Source organism: Rhincodon typus, chromosome 20 (assembly GCF_021869965.1).
Source record: "Rhincodon typus isolate 14 chromosome 20, sRhiTyp1.1, whole genome shotgun sequence".
Lineage (NCBI taxonomy): Eukaryota > Metazoa > Chordata > Chondrichthyes > Orectolobiformes > Rhincodontidae > Rhincodon > Rhincodon typus.
The window spans coordinates 30,915,075-30,933,421 of record NC_063351.1 but is presented as its reverse complement, the minus strand read 5'-3'; the positions used below and the strand labels follow the sequence as shown (position 1 = coordinate 30,933,421).

The 18,347-nt window shown below is 40.9% G+C and overlaps 1 protein-coding gene across 2 annotated transcripts in view; it reads left to right on the top strand.

Moving 5' to 3' along the window:
* The window catches only part of LOC109936422 (G protein-coupled receptor kinase 5), a 243,528-nt gene that overhangs the window by 157,313 nt on the left and 67,868 nt on the right, over positions 1-18,347 (top strand). The gene's annotated exons all lie outside the window — the stretch shown is intronic.

Genomic DNA, 18,347 nt, shown 5'->3' with positions numbered 1-18,347 from the left:
TTGAAAAATAAAGTAAAATAGAAGCGAAAGGAGGAAAAATAATAGGACAGAACAGCAAACCACAGAATGAAACAAACAAGCCCTGCAACTGTTTGAATGAAACAAAAAACCACAGAAGGTCAACAAAGAATGGAAGGCAGCAGTTTGACTAGGGATTAAGCAGTGAGTGAAATCTTTACAGAACTGCAGCCACCTCAGCAAAATATATAGCTTTACTTCTCAGAACTAGACAAAAATGAACCCAAGAGTAGATGCCTTGAAATATTACTTGCCATCAGCAAGTAGAGGCTGTGCAGAATAAATATATCTGGTTTTTCTGGGAATAATAAAGAAAGAACCAGGGATGATGGGGTGAGTACTTGAGGGACAGCTCAAAGTATAAATCAACTTCTGGGTTAATAGACTCCTATACATGTCTCACAAATGGAAGTCCCAAGAGTCTCCTGATTACTTTGTCGCCAGATGCTGCGGCAAAGGGAATGAGTGCAATTTGCCTGAAGAAGAACTTTTGTAATTGGGCAAACTGCAAAATGGTTAATGTGGGAAATGATCTGCTGCTCATTTCTATGTGGGCAAAACTGAGATTTAAAATGTCTCTGAAGTAGATAATTACATTTGCAGGCCCTTTTGAAGCAGTTTTTATAAATATGCTAGTGTTGATTTAGAATCCAATAGGTGGAATGAGTTCATAATGTTTTTGTCTGTGTGAAGAAAAGAATGGCCCCTTAATCTAATTTTTGGTTGGATTTAGATTTGCTCTTCAATGTTCCTAGGGCCTGTACAAAAGTGGAAACTCCACCAACCTCCCCTGTCCCCGACCCCTAGTCCTGTTCTGTCCTCTTTACTGCTGTCAATTGAAAATCCCTCTGATTGAATGAGAATGTGACATTATACCCTTATCGAGCCAGTTGCCTGAATGTAAAATTTGAGGGCATCCTTCAGTTGATTGGGGGTTAATTTTATTTAAATGAAATGTAGACTTTAGTTAGAATGTTACTCCCCACATGAGTAATGTGACATCCAAATGCATCTCTGTGAACGTTAGAAGGATGGCATATTGTCTCTGAGGAATGAGACCAGGGCAGCATCCACTAGCATGGAATATTTGCACATTTAGGGTAATAATTATTTTAGCAGAGCTATAAACTAGAGATTTGTTGGCATGCGTTTGAGAAGGCACATAAAGTCGGGAATATACTATTCCATGATGCGGCAAAGTGCTTCTGTCGCATTGTTTGCCAGCTAGTAAATTGACAGTATTTAACTCCAGTATGAGGTAGAGTTCCTCAGAGGAATGCTCCAGTCAAAACACTTTGAAATGCAGTTGCTGTAAAATAATCCAGTCCCTTTTAACTCTGATTGCCTGAGCAATTTTTAGAGATTCTGATTTTTATTGCCTGTTTAGAAGTGGCGTGACAGGAAGTTGATAGCTTTTTTCCTTACTCAAGAACTTTACATGTAGAATTTTTTTCAAATCTCTGATCTTGGGTCTATTACTATAATTGGTCCTTAATCTGCGCATACATACGGAATTAATTGTTTTAATCAGTCACGTTGCAGATCAAAATGCGTCACTGTTGTTCTGAAACTAGAACACAATTGTTGACTTTATTTTCTAACAAATGTTCCTATACGTTAAATCCATTTGGTTGGGGGTTTGCTATTCTGCTGCATGTAAGTAAGGTTTTTGATCGGGTGAGCACAGTTCGAATAAAATTGAAGAAAACGGGATAGGGATTGTCAACAACTAGAGCTTTATTAAAGCAAATTTAGCAACTTAAGTGACCAGACAGATGGTAGTGCAATGAAATTAATTCCACTTGCATCTCGCACAATTATGTACTCTGTGGCATTGCTATTTTAATCGCATATACTCAAGTCTATAAAAATGCAAAACTTGCAGGAAAAGTTAAAATGGAAAAAGTAAAGTTCTGATTCGTTATCAGGCTCCTTTCTCAATAGCTCCATCATTGAGAACAGCTGGGTTGGGTTGAGCGACAAGTATTTCCTTTAGATTTTGGAATGTGTAAAATCATAACAATTAAGGCTACTTAAAGCAATGTTTTCATTTGATCTCATATGTGAGTTTATTTTTTTCAGTAAGTAGGGTTTCCATGTTTTTTGCTTTAAAATTCCAATGACATTCCGTGATTGCTTTACAAGATTTCGTGCACTGAAGAAAAAATGGTGTATGTGATTTGTAAATTTTGACTCTAGTCAGAATGTTGGCGTACTGCTAATTAAGTGAGCAAAGGCTACCACTAGTATTCATGCCAAATTACATTATTGGGTACAGTCAGAGGAAACTACAAAAGTGCAAATTAAAGACTAAGCTAAACCTGTTGGTTAATTTAAAACTTATGCTTCTGTACCTGTGGTCAAGCCTAAAGCCTTCCTATAGTCTACAGTAGTTCTGGTGTAACAGGTGGTGATCTGCTCTCTATTTGAATGTCTACAATCAAACAGAAATAACCGACAAAGTCTTACCATGGTAATTGTGTGCAAGCTTTTTCTTTGGTGGATTGGTTGAACTGCGACTGCAGGACTTGATCTTAGAACTGACTTCTCAGTTCTTATCGTAATTCCTTCTCTGACCATGGTCTTGCAAAGTGTTGGCACATAAGTACACAAGAACTGAGTGCAGGAGTAGACCATTTGGCTCTTTTGAGTCTGTCCAATCATTTACTAATCATGGTTGATTTGATAGGGGCCTCAACTCAACTTTTCTGCACCCCCCCCCATAATAATTTACTAGATGACAATCTCAAATCTGTCTAATAAAACCTTGTATGTATTCATGAATCAATATGCACTACTCTCATGGTAGGAACTTCCAAAGACTAATGACAATCTGAGAGAGGAAATATTTCCTCATCTCCATCTTATCTTTATTTTCAAATTAAGATCCCCTCGTTCTTGATTCCCAAGTGAGGGGAAACATATCTCAACATTTACCTGTTGAACCTCTTCATATTCTTATATGTTTAAATAAAATCATCTTCATTCCTCTAAACTGCACTGAGTATAAATCTGACCTGCCCAGCCTTGCTTCATAAGATAACCCCTCAATTCGAGAGATCAGTCTGTGAACCCTGCTGTCACCACTGCAAGTATATCCTTCCTTAAGTCAGAAGGCCAAAATTGTTCACATTACTCTAGGTGCAACCTCACCAATCTCTTGTACAAAAGTCCCCTTGCAATAAAGGCAACATTCCATTTGCCTTGTTGCTAACTTTTTGTAATCCATATGTGAGGATTTCCAGGTCCCTCTGTACCATGGCATATTATTGTTTCCTCGAAATAGTATACTGCTTTTCTATTGTTTCTACCAAAGTGGACAACCTCACTTTCCCACACTGCACTCCATCTGCCAAATTTTTACCCATTCACTTCATCTGTATGTCTTCACTGATTCATTGTGACCTACTCACAACTTGCATCCTGCCCGTCCTTGTGTTGTCTGCCCAGCAGGCATAGCTTCAGAATGTTGTGAAGTATAAGTCTAGACTGAGTGAACCGTCTTCACCCAGTCCACTGGTGTTTTAATTGTGCAGAATAAACAACATGATGTGTTTTCTCCGCAACTGGGAAAACAGATTTTCGGAGCATTCTATAATTTGTCAAAATTAGTTTTGATGGATGAGAAGCCACACTTCTTGGGGGAATTCTAACTTTTCTGCCATTTCTTTCCCGACAATTTTCACTGCCTTGCCTTCACTGCGGCTCAGAGGCAGCTGAGTAGCAGTTTATCAGAATTGAGCCTGTTGGGTGTAATAGCCTTTTCCTTATCCTGAGCAATCTTGGATTATTATAGAGATGGCTGGTATTGGTGTGATCGAGACTGATGAGTATTATTGGTTTTGCCATCTTAAAAGCTGGGCGTGATATTTTCTACCCACTGACCAGTTCCGTTTCCATTCCTTATGTTGATTTGGCAGATATTTGTCTTTTAGTTCAGCACTTAACTTGAAACTTTATTTTTTTACCAAGAGGTTGAAGAAAAGATTAGAAGAAGTGAAAAAGACTTGGTCAAAGAGAGGATTAAAGGTAGAAAGGGGTGGAAGATTCAGGGGTTTTCTGTGAGTTTGATCTTGGTCACAAAAGATTCAACCACTCTTTTTGGGGTGAACACTTGATCAGAGAGAAAGTGGTATCGTGGTCAGAATGTTGTTCTAAGGCTGGAGTGGATTCTAGAGGCATAGAAAAGCAAATTCATGGAAGGATTTTTAACGCAAGGAAAACTGGCACAAATCATGTCTTCACAGCTCCCACTTGACCTTTCTGTAATCCTCATTCCAGGTGCACTCGACTTGCAGGACCAACTGTGACATGCCCACCCCTTGCCTCTTCGAGCTCCCCCTACCCCTCCCATGACAAGCCACTTGCCTCCCCATTTCAAACTGAAGGATGGCAGCCTGAAGCTAAGCTAAAGACCCTCTACACTAAGAAGGCAAGCTAGGGACCGTGAGATGCACGTTGTGCAGATAAGGCATAAAGGGGACTGGAAACTAGTATAGGATAAGTGGATCTGGTGGTCAGGAGGTAAAAATACTGGCCTCCTCTCCACCCTCCTGCCTGCCAGACCCCTCAGATCCCTGCCTGTGAAGCAAACAGCTGGGTTTCCTTTCCTCAGGTCCATGTCTTCAATGATAATAGTCAAACACTGCAGTATGATGGGCAGTTCCTTGTTTGCAAGATCTGTAATGCTGGATAGGCGGACTTGAAATATAACATTGAAAGTTCTGGGCCATGACAAACACGTCCGCGTCTCCAGCTGAATGAATGACTGCCTCAGAAAGGCGACCACGAGTCCAGTGGCATAATTAACGAGGTGACGAGCAGAAGATTGTGTGGGAAATGTCACTCTGAGGCATGGTGGACTGGAAACCAGGAGTTCCACTCAACAAAACTCTTGAAAATGGGAAAATTCCACTTTTTGGTGTACATTTCAAAATACCAATGAAAACCTGCTTAATAGCAGACCACATTGTAATCAGACATGTCAACTAGGAACAGGAGTAGGCCATCGAGGTCATTAAGTCTGCCATTCAATACGATCAGGGCTGATTGAACACAATGTGTTTTTGCTCACTCCATCCTTATAACTGTGTATGCCACTGGTAGTCGGAAATCTATCAATCTCTAACTAGTACTTTTTTAGATCACTTCTATGTGATAAGAGAAGAAGAAATTGTCTTATCAAGTAGAAAAAGAAAGAGTACTCTGTGCATTAAACAATAGCAATTGTAAAGGATTGTGTAGAGAATGGTCTGTTCTTTGACCATACTGCAGGATACCACAGAGATGATATCTCTGCCTTATATTTTGTGCCCAAATTGATGCTTGCAACAGAGAAGTGGTAAGCTTGTAATTCTACCTGCTGTCCAACAGGCTATTCCACACAAGTATAGTAGTACAATGTTTTTCTCTACAGGTTTTTGAGTCCAAAGTTCTTCAAGCGTAATTGATTCTGAGTGTTGCGTGTGGTACAAGCCACATTGGCATGTATTACATTTCTAATCCACACCTCATAGCAACACATTTCTGGAATATTAATGGTGGAATTTTTTTTAAAAGTATTAAATCACAAAACAAAGGGCTGCGTCCAAAAGTTGTATTTGTTACTTGTAGAGTATTTGCAGCAGCTATGATACCTGAAGAGAAAAGTGCCAAAAGGTTAGTTGGATGGTAGAAGAATGAACAATTATCCTGAATGGTAGGGTCATTCAAAAACCTGAATGGTGAGTAATGGAGAAAATATTTGTTGATAGGGCCCTGTTGTAGATAATAGAGCATTATCTGTCAAAATTTAAGGCGGGTAGATTGGAAGGTGAGGGCACAGAAATGCCATGATCTCCATAAGAGGAAGTAGAAATTAGATTTGAGGCATGAGAAATGCACTGGGTACTAGAAGGAGTTAGCAAGAAAGCCACATTTCAGGGGAAAAGAAGAACCTTTTGGAAGTTATTCGATCTGATGTAATGGTGCAACAGAGAAAAAGGGGATATAGAGTGTTTACTAGAAACTGGATGAGAAGTGAAATAATCCAAATTGTTCTGGAAATGTGTAAGGCTGTCTTTGAAAAGTTCATTGCACAAGAGAGAAATATGTGAAAATCAGAGAGTCAGAGATGGCCCTACCAATGACAAATGTTAGGTTGACATTGGATACATAGCTATTGAAATTCTCAAAATCTCAAAATAGATGGCTGACAGCCATCTGTTCTGAATGCCAGATAGAAGTCAGAGGTTTATACACATCCTGGCATCTCAGGATATAAGTGGTCTCACCCATAATGGTCATTGCACAGGTAAATGATGGAAGCCAGTAGAGCCATGGATTTGATGATGATGCATTTCACTTCGAATTACACTTCCAACACGGGCAATTGGAGAGTCTTAGAGTCATGCAACATAGAAACAAGTTCTTCGGCCCACTATGTCTATGCCGACCAATGGATACTAAACTATACTAATCCCATTTACCTGCACTTGGTCCATAGCCTACTATGTCCAGGCATTTTAAATGCTCGTCCAGATGCTTGTTAAATGGTAGGCCAGTATTTGCCTCCACCACCCTTGTAGGTAGTGTGTTTTATATTTCTACCACTCTGAATGAAAACATTTTTCCTAGTCACAGGCTTCCAATCATAAAAACAACCCTCCACTATCACCCTTTTGCCTCCTATTTGTAAGACAATTTTGAGTTCAGTTTGCCAACTTGCTTTGGATCCTATGGGCTCTTACCTTTTGAACTAACTTTCCATGTGAGACCTTGTCAAAAGCCTCATAGAAGTCCATGTAAACTGCATCAACTTCACTACCCTCATTGTTCCTTTTTCAAAAAACTCAAGTTTGTCAGACGGGATCTCCCTCCAGCAAATCCATGCTGAATATCCCTGATCAATCCCTGCCTCTCCAAGTATTAGTTAATCCTGTCTGTCAGAATTTTTTCCAATAATTTCCCTACCACTGATATCAGACTAACTGGTCTATAATTACCTGGCCTATCCCTGCTGCCTTCTTGAACAAAGGAATTTGTTAGCCATCCTCCAGTCATCTGTGGCCAATGAAGTATTAAAGGCAGAGGGCAGATACTTCCTCATTGTGGTCCATAGAATCCTTGTTGTTTTCACAATTTCTTAGTACAGTAACTCTCTCCAGCTCTGCATCACTGCTTGCACCCTCAACTATGCTCTCTACTGCATTTATTCCAACTTCATTTTACCATTGGAGTAGAACTTTCAACAGTCTAACCCGATAATCTGGAACTTCCTTCACATACCAATTATTTGACACATCTTTCTGCACCTTCAAACCTTTTCTTAAAATAATCCTCTTGAGCAATAGTTTCATCCTCCCTTATTTCCCTCCTGCTCCACTTCAGTCCAGTACTGATAAACTCCTTGAATTTCTGAAGAAGGGTCTAGGCCTGAAACGTCAGCCTTCCTGCTCCTCTGATGCTGCTTGGCCTGCTGTGTGCATCCAGCTCTACACCTTGTTACCTTGGATTGGTTGCTTCATTAAAAATGCAATGCAAGTTGTGCAAATGGCTCCTGCATTAATTTAGAAATACAATTAACTTTCATATATACAATGTTTTTAGTCATGCTAGTTAAAGCTCTTCAAGCAATTTAATCATCTAAATTTCTGTCTGAGTTACTAAGGAATATTTGATATGATCTTGTTCTGGACTGCGTTCACAGTTTTACAGAATGCCAACATGTCAGCTTAACCTAATAGCTGACGTGAAACATATCATGTATTTCTACTTCTAAATTAGTCATTGACAGTTGGCAGAATGTCAAAAGAAAAATTCTGATAAGCTTCAAAGAGCTACTGCCCCTCATTAGCAAAAGAGCTAACTTAGTGACAAAGTTATAGTTGAAAATTAATACATTTACCATGTTGTCTCATGGATAAAGTCTAAACTATGTTTGATTAAAAGGGTAGGTCTGATCACATTACTGTAAGTTTCGTAGAATTCTAGACCAGCAGATGAGTTCTGAATGATGTGTGCGTTAAATTTTATGTACAAGAATTCATTGCCTTGCTTCCCTGTCAGGGTATTTCCAGGACCATAATCTAAAAACTTCTCCTGTTCTTTCTGTGATTCTGAATCACTTATTAAGGAGCAGCACTTATGTTTGATGGTTTCTGTTTTCAAGTTTCAATTTGACTTAATTGTCAATGCACTTGGCACAACAGATTATGGTTCCAAATACCATTCCATAATCTGAGTGTATAATAGGGCTTTTTAAAATTCATTCATGGGATGTGGGTGTCACTGGCTGGGCCAGCCTTCCTTGGCCATCTTTAATTGCCCAGGAGATGGTGGTGGGCTGCCTTCTTGATCTGCTGCATTGCATGTGTTGTAAGTAGCCCATTAGAGGAGGGAATATATCTCCAAATCAGGATGGTGAATAGCATGGAGGAGAACTTGCAGGTGGTGGTGTTCCCATGTTTCTTCTACCCTTATCCTTCTAGATAGTAGTGGTTGTGGGTCCAGAATGCCCTGTCTAAGAGGTCTTTTCATACTTTCTGTGCAGTTCTGAGGGAATTGTGCTCTATTTGCAGTACTCTTTTGGATACGTTATTAAATGTAGGATCATAATTAATCCCATGCTATCCTATTGAAGAAGGGAGTTTGTCGGTAGCTTGGCTAGCATTCACCTCCAAGCTGAAACCAAAGCCAAAATATGTTAGAAGCAAAATACTGCAAATGCTGGGCACCTGAAACAAGCATAGAAATGCTGATCTCTGTATCTGTGGAGAGAGAAACAGAGTTACTGTTTTGAGTTGATTGTAACTCTTCAGAACTGAAAGGGATTGGAAAATGGTGTTTCTGAAAGAGGCAGAGATGGATCCAGGGGTTGAAGCTCAGTGCAAAAGGCAAAGAGATTGCTAATTGGGATGACAAAGAAGTAGACATGTAAAACAGGTGTAAAGTAAGGTATGGAAGGGCGAAAATAGGACCTCTTGGTTAAGAGCAAAGTAGACAAAACACAAACAAGAAAATCCCATGCAGGGTTAGGGAGAGAAAGCAAGAAAAATGGAGGACAGAAATTATGTGGTCAGGCTGTGAAGTTCTGGAACTCAATATTGAGTCTGAGAGGTTGTAAAGTGCCTGAGCGGAGAATGAGATCTTGTTCCTCGAGCTGGTGTTGTGTTTCATTGGAACAATGCCGCAGGCCCAGGATGTAAATGACATGAGAGCAAGGTGGTTTATTCAAATGGCAAGCCACTGGGAGGTCAGGGTCATTACTACAGACAGAGTGAACATGCCCCACAAAACAGTTGCCCAGTCTGTGTTGGGTCTCCCCAATGTAAAGGAGACCACATTGTGATCTTCTTGTACAGTTGACTAGATTGAAAGAAGCACAAGTAAAATGCTGCTTCACCTGGAAGGTGTGTTTTAGGCCCTTGGACAGTGAGGAGGGAAGAGCTGAATGGGCAAGTGTGACACCTTTTGTGATCCTTTGTATGTGGAGACTAGTGGGATGGAAAGTGAGGACAAGGAGAACTTTATCATTGTTCTGGACAGGAAGGGAAGGGGTGAGGGCTGAAGTGTCAGTGGTAGGCAAGTCATTGGAGAGAATACTGAGGGACAGGATCAACCAACATTTGGATGGTCAGGGTCTGAATCCGGATAGTCAGCGTGGATTTGTGCGCGGGAAGTGATGTCTGACAAATCTTTTTGAGTTTTTCAAAGAGGTAACCAAGAGGACAACTGAGAGTAGGGCGATGGATGTTGTCGATATGGACTTTAGTGAGGCCTTTGACATGGTCCTGTACAACAGGCTTGTCCAGAAGGTTAGGATCCAGGGAGATCTAGCTAATTGGATTCAAAACTGGCTCAATGGTAGGAAGCAAAGGGTGATGGTTGAAGGTTGTTTCTCAGACTGGAGGCCTGTGACTAGTGATGTGCCACAGGGGTCGGTGCTGGGACCTTTATTGTTTATTTACATAAATGATCTGGATGTGAATGTACAAGGCACGATTAGTAAGTTTGCAGATGATACAAAATTAGGAGGTATTGTTGATAGCGAGGAAGATTATCAAAAATTATACAGGGATCTTGATCAGATGGGGAAGTGGGCTGAGGATTGGCAAGTGCAATTCAATACAGATAAGTCAAACCAAGGTAGAACTTATACAGTAAAAGATAAGGTCCTGAGGAGTGTTGTGGAACAGAGGGACCTAGGAGTACAAGTACATAGCTCGTTGAAAACGGCATCACAGGTGAACAGGCTGGTGAAGGTGATAATTGGCATGCTGGCCTTCACAAGTGAGGCATTGTGTATAGGAGTTGGGATGTTATGTTACAGTTGTATAAATTGTTGGTGAGGCCGCACTTAGAGTATTGTGTACAGTTTTGGTCATCCTGTTATAGGAAAGACATAGTTAAAGTAGAAAGTGTGCAAAGAACATAGAAGTTGCTAGGACTAGTAGGTCAGAGTTATAGGGAGAGGGTGGTCAGGGTAGGACTTTATTCCTTGGAACATAGGAGAATGAGGGGTATAACATCATGAGGGGCATGGATAAGATAATGCATATAGTCTTTTTGCCAGGGATGGGGAATTGAAAACTAGAGGGCATAGGTTTAAGGTGAGAGGGGAAAGATTTAAGAAGGACCTGAGGGGCAACTCCTTCACACAGAGAGTGGTGCGTACATGGAATGGGCTGCTGGAGAAAGTGGTTGAGGCAGGTACAATAGCAACATTTTAAAAACATTTGGATAGGTACATGGAAGGGAACGTTTTAGAGGGATATGAACCAAATGTGAGCAGTTGGAAGTAGCTGAGTGGACACCGTGGTCAGTGTGGACCAGTTTGGGCTGAAGGGCCTGTTTCCATGCTGTATTACTCTATGACTCTATGACTGTAACTGCAGGATATGGATCAGATACAGTGGAGGGCCCTGGACACCACAGTGGAGACGAATGGGGAGGGGGAATACTCAGTTCAGAATAAAAGGTGGACACATCAGAGGCATCCCAGTAGAAGATGGCATCATTGTAATAGAAGTGATGGAGACAGAGAACCTGGGTGAATGGAATGGAGTCTTTAAAGGAGGCAGGGAATGAGGAGGTATATCGACGTAACTGTGGAAGTGGGGGGGGCGGCGGGGTGGTGGATGTGTACTGGGGTTGCACATTCACTGTGAAGAGGAAACAGCTAGGACCGGATAATTGGAAATTGTGGAAGAAAGGTACAGCATTAGAAGAATATCAAATGTAACTGGGATGAAATTGAATGAGGAGCTGGGGATGAATAGAGGCAAGATGGGAAGAAATTAATTTGTGGGGTAGGAACAGGCTGAAATGATGGGTCTGCAAAGGTAGTCCTGTTTGTAGATTTCTGAAAGAAGGTAGAAGCAGGCTGTATATGTTTGGGGGAGCTGTGAGGCAGGGAGATCTGCAGGGCAGATGCTATCAGTGATAGTCCTGGAAATAGCAGCTTGACGTTCAGGTATGGGGTCATAAGAACTTGGAACAGGAGTAGGCAAGTCAGCCCCTCAACCATCCTCCATCGTTTAACATTATCATGGCTGAACTCATCACGTTCTGAGCTCTATTTTTCTGCTGGGTCCCCATAAACCTTTAATCTATTACCAATTAAAAATCTGTCAATCTCCTCCTTAAGTTCATATGGCCCAGTGTCTGCAGAAGTGAATTCCACAGATTTGTGACCCTTTGAGATAAGTAATTCCTCTTCACCTCTGTTTTAAATCTGCCACACCTTAGCCTAAAGCTGTGACCTCTCATTCTAGATTGCTCCACAAGGGTAAATATCCAATCTACGTCTAATTTGTCAGTCCCCTTTAGCATTTTATATCTCAATTATATCTCCCATCATCCTTCTAAACTCGAACAAGTGTAGGCCTAAGCTGCTCGATGTCTCCTCATAAGTGAAGACCTTCATCACTGGAATTAATCTAGTGAGCCTTCCCTGACGTGCCTCCAATCCATGATCCAAGGGGAAGATAGGAGGAAGTGTCTGAGAGTTGGAACTTAGCCTCCATCAGGTAAAGATCAGCAAGCCAAATGACAGCAGTATTATCCTTATCAGCAGGTTTGGTAACAAGGTTAGGGTTAGACAAGAGGGAACAATGTGCAGCAGATTTTCGGGGGAGCTGGGCTAGAGTGGGTGAGGAGAGCGGAGAAGTTAACATCACCAACATCATGTCAGCAGTTCTCAGTGGAAAAAAACACATTAACTGGCAGTTAATCTCATTTGTATTTATGAAAACTTATTGTGTGCAGGTTGGCTGCTGCTTTAACCTACAAAACAGCAGTAACTACACTTCAAATGGAATTAATTGGCTCAGCAACATTTGAGGCATCCTGAGAATGTGAATGGTTCTATACAAGCCTTAAAAACTTTCTCTACTTTTACACAGACAATTTTAAGAGTGATTTACCATGTTTGCATGTCGAAAACTTAGCAGCAACAGCAGTGCTACCCATTTGTCATTTTAGAATCAGAGTCATAGAGATCTACAGCACAGAAAAAGAACCTTTGGCACATTGAATCTGCACATCTCAAAATCAAGTCCCAATCCAATTTTCCAGCATTTGACCTGTAGCATTGTACAGTGAACATCTGAAAACTGATAAGGATTTCTGCCTCTACCACCCTTGCAGGCAGTGAGTTCCAGACTCCAACCATCCTCTGGATGAAGTGTTTTCCTCACATTCTCTCATAAATCCATGTCTTCTGTCATTAATCCCTCCATTAAGAGGAAAAGTTTTTTCCTGTCTACCCTATCTACACCCCTCAATTTTATACATCTCAATCATGTCCCACCTCCGTCTGCTGTGCTCCAAGGAAACCAGTTCCAGTCTATCTAATCTCTCCCAATAACTAAAACTCATCAGCTCAGGCAACATTCTAGTAAATCCCCTCTGCACCCTCTCCAATGCAATCACATCCCTCCAATGATGTATATCTGTAAATGAAAATTGAATTGAATAAACACATAATGTTTTGACAAAATGCCATATACATATTTTGATAACTTAAGAGTATCCATTAGGTCCAGTTTGCAAAACAACTCAATATCTGTGTACTTTCCCCCTATTAAAACATCTTATAAACTGTGTAAAAAAAAAAAAAACCAAAGGAACCGCAGAAACAAAACAGAAATTACTGGAAAATCTCAGCAGGTCTGGCAACATCTGTGGAGAGAAATCAGAGTTAATGTTTTGGATCCAGTGATCCTTCTTCAGAACTAATGGTAACTATGAAAAAGTTGATTTTTATGCAGAAAATAAGGTGGTGGCAGGGGTAAGGAGTAAACAATAGGTGGAGAATATAGCCCAAAGAGAAGATCAGTTGGATAAACAAAGGATTGGTAACAGTCAGCCTACAAGAACGAATGGCTATTAATGGGGACTATTAGTGGCTAACAAGGGGTAGTGTGTAATAGTAGACCATATGACAATAAGGCCCCATGTGTGGGGATACGAGTGAAGACATGGCCTCAAGCCCTAAAATTGTTGAACTCGATATTGAGTCCTGAAGGCTCCAGGATCCCTAAGTCGAAAGTGAGGTCTTGTTCTTCCAGCTTCGCTGGAGCAAGGCCGAGACGGAGATGTTGCCCAGGGAACAAGGTGATGTATTGAAGTGGCAGGCAACTGGAAGATTAGGGTTCTTTTGCAGACAGAATATAGGTGTTCTCCGAAGCAGTCACCCAGTCTACGCGTCGTTTACCCACTGTAGAGGAGACCATATTGTGAGCAGCGAATGCAGTAGACTAGATTGAGTGACGTGCAGGTAAATTGCTGCTTCACCTGGAAGGGATATTTGGACCCTTAGATTCTGAGGAGGGAGGAAGTAAATGGGCAGGTTTTACCCTTCTGCGATTGTAGAGGAAGATGCCACGGGGCTGTGGGAGGGTGTTGCAAGTGAACAAGGAATGGACCAGGGTGTCCCAGAGGGAACGGTTCCAGTGGAAGTCTGACAAGGGAGGGGAGGGGAATGTGTATCTGGTTGTGGCATCTCACTGGAGGTGGCAGCTAATGATCCCCTGGATGTAGATGTTGGTGGGATGGTAGGTGAGGACAAGGGGACCTTATCGCTATTGTGGGAAGGAAGAGACGGGGGAGTGCTGAAGTGCAGGAGGTGGGTTGGTCACGGCTGAGGGCCCTGTCAACCATGGTGGTGGGGAATCCTCGGTGGAGGAAGAAGGTTGGCATTGCTGAGGCCTCCTTGTTGAAGTTGGCCTCATCAGAACAGATGCGACGGAGACGGAGGGACTAGAAGAATTGAGAGTCTTTACAGGGAGCACGGTGTAGGATGTATAGTCAAGGTAACTGTGAGAGGCGGTTAGTTTGTAATGGATATTGGTGACCAGCCCATCCCCAGAAATGAAAAACATGTTGAGGAAGAGAAGGGAGGAGTCACATGGACCAGGTGAAGGTGACAGCGGGATGGAAATTGGAAGCGAAATTGATAAACGTTTCCAATTCCAGATCGGAGAGGGAAGCAGCACCGATGATATCACCGATATACCAGAGAAAGAGTTGTGGGTGGGGTCCAGAATAGCCTGGAATAAGGAATGTTCCCCATACAAAAAAACAGGCATAGTTTGGGGCAGTGCTTTACACTTTACCCAATCTAGTCTACTGTGTTCACTGCTCACAATGTGGCCTCCTCTACATAGGGGAAATGAAGTGTAAACTGGGTGACCACTTCTCAGCACGCCTACGTTCTGTCTGCAAAAAAGACACTGAGCATCCAGTTTCCTGCCACTTGAACACACCATGTTCCCTGGCCAACATCTCAGTCTCAGATTTGCTGTAGTGCTCCAGCAAAGCTCAGCACAAGGTGGAAGAACAACACCTCATTTTCTGCTTGGGAACTCTGCAGCCCTCTGGACTCAATATCGAGTTTAACTATTTTAGGGCTTGAGGCACCTTCTCCCAGGTCCCAAACCCAACTCCCACACACCAGGCCTTGTTATCATACAGTCTGCTATTATACACCACCCATTGTCAGCTACTAACAATCCCCATTAACAACCATTCATTCATCAAGGCTGACCGTTACCCAGTCCTTTGTCCAACTGTCCTCCTTTCTCTTTGGACTTAATCTCCACCTATCATTTACTACCTACCCACCCATCTTCTGCATAAAAAACACAACTTTTTCCTAGCTACCACCAGTTCTGAGGATTGGTCACTGGACCCGATATGTTAACTTTGATTTCTCTCCACAGATGCAGCCAGACCTCAGATTATCCAGCAATTTCTCTTTTGTTTATAAACTGTATGTATTTCCCATGGGGAGGTTGTCACGAACCAAAGATTAACAAACTTAAAAAAAAGCGTGACCAATTCCTCATTAAATTCTGCCTTGTACACCATCAGCTCAAACTTCAAATCACTTTATTGGATTTTGACTTCATGTTATCAAGCTGTATAAATATTTTGGAGAAGGACGATGCACAATTAATTATACTGTCGTAAGGTTAACTTGGTTGTCTTTTCAATATATTTATAATTGAATTACTGATTTTCTCAAATAAGATGGTGGGCTGCCTTTAAATATTAGCAAGCATTCAGTATCGGACGTTGCCTAACACAAAGCTATGATTAGTCAACATTCTCATTGGTAAAAATACAGGCAATGAAGGGAACTGTGTATATGTTTCATTGTACTTAAAACTATTTTTGAACTTAATTAGATTTCATACTGTGTAAATATTCTAAAATGTCTTTGTTTCTTTTACATGTTAATAACAACTGGGAGAGGGAAAGAGAGACTGGCATTAAATAAAGCTTATTATGCATTCTAAAAAATAAATATTTACAGTGACAGTTGCATATGCAGTTGTGCTTCTCATTACCTTTGGACTCTTTTGTGAATCATTTCTCAAAGAATTGCTGTAAGCTTTGTTTTTCATTGGGCACTTTTTTGAACATGTTTGAATTTCCAGCCTTTCAGAAAAAACTAACAGGACAGGACGTGTAGTTTCTGCTGTTTACCACGCTTCTACTACAGTTTAACTATGAGAGCAATTTGCCTGTTACTGTAATGCAGCAAATTTATTGATGCAATATATCACATGACTGACTCGAGGTAAAACATTTTCTGCATACTAACATTGAAAGGTACAGGTCCCTCAGTTATGACTGACAACATGAGAAAACTTGTTCAAGATGCAAATAACATTTCTCCTTCGCTTAACACTTTCCTTCTCAATTACGTGCAGAAGCCAATATTTTTCTAGCTTTGTTCTAAATCAAAGAATAAAATTGCAATATAAACTTATGATACAAATTATTTTATTTGCTTCCAGGCTTCCTCCTCCAAATCTTCACCATTTTCTCAATTATTTATGTGCACTGACAAGTCTCCAATGACCAACACTTGAGCAAGTGGTTATTCATCATAATCTGGTAGTGACAGGCTAACTGTAACCATAATTCTAAAGTCAGCATCCAAAACACTAGAGTATCTCCTTGTGTCAGTGATAGAACTGTTAGTTCCTCTCAGCGATGTTTAGCTTGGAGTTTCATGAAACGTTTAAAAAATTTTTTTTATGGATGCATTAAATATTGCTTTTATTATGACTTGTGCCTAAATTGTTTATAAATGTGCAATCTATAAATCAACAAGACTAGGATTAAAATCTATAACTTATTTTATATCTCTATATTTCAGTCACTTTTTCCACAGGGGTTAGAACTCACTAGCGTTTTTCTATTTGATTATCATCGTTTGTGATACCATTGATTTCTTTTTAAATGTTAAGAATTGAAATCAGTAGAAACTAACTTAAAAGTTCCTAAAATGGGAGGCCAGTTAGACTAATTTTACATGGAGGTGACAAGTGAGATTATCAGTTTAATTAAATCTCGGCTTGCACTGTCTTTCTTTTAAGTTTGGACCTGTGTTCGCTGTTTCTACAGCTGTTAATATATTTATTCAGTTAAGAATCTTGAATAGGTATGTTTTATATGACTGTTCTTTTCAATGTAAAATATGTTTAATCAGTTTAGTGGTTTTCAAATGTCTCCACAGCATCATCCCTCTATCTCTGTAAACTCCTCCAGCCTAACAACTTTCCAAAATGGTTACTGTCCTCAAGTTTGGCATCTCAAGATTCACTGATTTTTAGCATTCCACTACTGGGAGCCGTGTCTTCAGTTTCCTCGGCTCGAACCTGAAATACCCTCCTTTTATCTCTCTACCTCCTTTTAAGACACTTATTAAAACCTACCCCTTTGATCAAGCTTTTCGCCATCTGACCTAACGTTTCCTTGTGTCTAATTTTATTTTATCATGTTCCCATGAGGTGCTATGAGATGTTTCATTATGTTGAAGATGCTGTATAAATTTAAGTTGTTGACCTTTTCAGTGCCACCTCTTGTACCTGGATATCCTCGTAGTAGTATGATGACCAGAGTTGGTCAAAGTTCATGAGGGTTAGCTTATACTAGTGTTTTCTACAGGTTCATTTCCTGTGCTCGCTCTGTGGCTAAACATTACAATATCAAGTCAATTTGCTGCACACAGTCCGGTTGATTTCAGTAGCTGTCAAATTTCTCTTCTGGGTTGTGTTTGAGAGTAACCATTTTACTCCATTATTTATTTCCCTTCCCTGGTCTCTCAGCTGCACATTTTTTCCATACTTCTCAGTCCACCCACCCAACCATCACAATCCCTTTTGTTTGAACTCTCTGTACTCAATTTGACACAATCTGCAAATTTGGATAACTTCTGTCTACCGATTCCTGACACCTGCTAACATTGACACTCACCAACACAGCTTCTTTCACAAATAAGCTTCTCTTTCTCTATTTGGGCCAAAATTCAATTACCCTCTGAAATGGGTGCTCTGTTCCCATGCCCACCCTGCCTCCTGCACTCCTCATCTGTGTGGCACCTGAGTCTGACTTAAATTCACCACCCACGGACTATCTGTTGCTAACATATTCCTGTGCTTCCTCAAACAACTTCGGGAAATGTATTCAGTAAAGCCTCCTCTCCTGATTTCCTTTTGACAAAGGCCACATTTAACTCTATGGCTTGGTGTCAATAATTTTTTTGAGAGGCAAAAAGCACCTTGGGACATTTTGGTATGTTGAAAGTGATATAAAAATACAAATTATTCCTTATGTTGGATGCCTATCAATGTCAGAGACAACAAGGTGTACAGCTGGATGAACACAGCAGGCCAAGCAGCATCAGAGGAGCAGGAAAGCTGACGTTTCGGGTCTAGACACTTCTTTAGAAATGGGGGAGGGGAAGGGAGTTCTGAAATAAATAGGGAGATAGGGGGAGGCGGATAGAAGATGGATAAAGGAGAAGATAGGTGGAGAGGAGACAGACAGGTCAA